Source organism: Callorhinus ursinus, unplaced genomic scaffold (assembly GCF_003265705.2).
Source record: "Callorhinus ursinus isolate GAN/ISIS: 27379988/994484 unplaced genomic scaffold, GSC_fseal_2.0 scaffold1, whole genome shotgun sequence".
Lineage (NCBI taxonomy): Eukaryota > Metazoa > Chordata > Mammalia > Carnivora > Otariidae > Callorhinus > Callorhinus ursinus.
The window spans coordinates 126,138,859-126,141,314 of NW_027397063.1; the positions used below are offsets into that span (position 1 = coordinate 126,138,859).

At 41.3% G+C, this 2,456-nt stretch overlaps 1 pseudogene; it reads left to right on the forward strand.

The window, feature by feature from the left end:
* Positions 1–931: 931 nt before the first annotated feature.
* Positions 932–1,801, forward strand: LOC112822943 (sorting nexin-24 pseudogene; annotated as a pseudogene).
* The last annotated feature ends 655 nt before the right edge of the window (positions 1,802–2,456 follow it).

The following is a 2,456-nucleotide window of genomic DNA, read 5'->3' on the forward strand; positions in this document are numbered from 1 at the left end:
GAACTCCAACAAAAATGCTAGGAATGAGACAAGGTTCTAAAGCTTATTGAAATGCTCTGGAAAAGTCACTTATCTATGTTGAAATTTAACTTCTTTAAAATGGAAGCACAAAATCTCTCCCAGAACTAATACTATGAATATGGAAGTGCTTTTTAATCCATAATGTTTAGATATGAGGATCTCTGTAATTTTATTTAGCTATACCCTAATCAGTTTTCAAAGTCCAAAGAGTAGGAGTGGGTCAGTGCTTCTTTTCAAGGAGTCTTTTGATTTTCTTAGTTGCTCAGCATTGTGGTTTTTAAGATTAACTGATGTGAAACACACAGAAGTGTACACATCCTAAGTTAAAAGCTTGATGTATTGGGCGCCTGGGTGGCTCAGACGGTTAAGCGTCTGCCTTCGGGTCAGGTCATGATCCCAGGGTCCCGGGATCGAGTCCCGCATCGGGCTCCCTGCTCCTTGGGAGTCTGCTTCTCTCTCTCTCTCTCTCTGTCATGAATAAATAAAATCTTTAAAAAAAAAAAAAAAAAGCTTGATGTATTATCACAAAGTGAGCACAGTCATGTATTCACCTTCCAGTGTAAGAAACAGACCATTGCCAATATCCCAGAAATTGGCGATGCTACTTTTAACATGTTAATAATTTCACCCGGATCTTTTTTGGACATCAGACTGTGGGCTACTGCTCATCTGCATCATTCAGAAGGCAGCATTTTGTTAGAAGAAATTTCAGCAGTAGCAGCCTTTAGCTCAAATTAGGACTTGAGGACTAATCCAACTCTAAGATGATATAGCCATTTCCACAATAAAGAACAGTTTTCTCAAAAGTCCACTTTTGTTGTCTCATTCAGCAGGCTTACTGCTTTCATCTTGTTTGATCCCTGAAATTCAAAAAGCAAGGGACCATAATACTGAAAAAACAGCCGGCCGGCTGGCGCGGCCATGGAGGTCTACATCACGTCCTTTAGCTATGAGGAGAGCGACCTGGAGCTGGGATACACAGTATTTAAGATAGAAGTGCTAATGAATGGAAGAAAACATTTTGTTGAAAAAAGGTACAGCGAATTTCATGCCTTGCACAAAAAGCTGAAGAAATGTATAAAAACTCCAGAAATCCCTTCTAAACATGTTAGGAACTGGGTCCCAAAAGTCTTGGAACAACGACAACAAGGTTTGGAAACATATTTACAGGCTGTCATTTTGGAAAATGAAGAGCTTCCCAAACTCTTCCTTGATTTCCTAAATGTGCGACACTTGCCCTCGCTACCAAAGGCAGAGAGTTGTGGATCTTTTGATGAGACGGAATCTGAAGAATCAAGCAAACTGTCCCACCAGCCGGTACAGCTGTTCCTCAGGGATCCATATGTCTTGCCTGCAGCCGGTGATTTTCCAAATGTGGTTATTGAAGGAGTCCTCCATGGGATATTTTACCCCCATGTGCAGCACAGGTAGAAATCCTCCATGGCTAGAAGAAGCCGAAGCAGGTTTCACGGAAATCGGTATATACCAAATTAACCTAAACTCTATGACATAACAGCTCTAGCTAGTGGTAAAATTCACAGTCCCAGCTTAATTCAGGGCAGGGACATTTCCATTAGAATGATGCTTTTAAAAATAGAAACTGAACCAGGGCGGTGCTGAGGTTAAGGCCAAGTGTTTGAGAAGTAGAAGGTAGCTGCCAACTGCAAAATTATAGAAGATACTGGGAGCAGCAAGTGTAACAAAACAAAAGTTACTCTCTGCTTTAGTTGCACCATTTGCTAATTGAACATCTTATCCTGAATCATACTGAGACTGATCTACTTTGGTAGCTTGTTGTTGTTTTTCAGATTTTAGGAGACGCTAATCTTTTCATCGTGAGAGTTTCTCGGTCAGTGATAGATATATTCTTACGTCCTGGCACCGTGGGAGTATCACAGATACACGCAGTGCTAAATGTGAGTCGGAACTAAACTGGAAATTAAACGATGCTGACAATGTTAGGGCATTTTTAAAAATCTTGCCATTGCTACTCACACTGCAGTGGAGTTGCCTCATACCTAGGGATTAGCTTTCTAGTGTCAGGACACAAGTTAAATGGAGTATGGAGATTCCCCTTGACAGCCGTTTCGAAAGGCGCCATATTGGAAATCTGTGCGTCCAACACAACCAGATTTCCTCTGGTGTTGGAAGAAAGGACTGTTTCTTCCGTTGAAGACCATTTGACGTTGTTGATGTTCGTTTAGGGCAATTTTGTATAGAACCATGTAACTTTCAACACTAGAATCACCCTTCGTCCTGCAAGATGCTTGTCTTCTGAGAGACAGATGTGAACTGACTGTACCTGAGGAGACGCCACAGTGGTAGCACTTGATTTCCTCAAGGTTCTTCAACCCTCATCAGGGTTCACTCATTCATTAAACTGGTGGGATTATCACGGGATTCATTGTTATTTTCCTTATTGTTTCCTTTTCGCT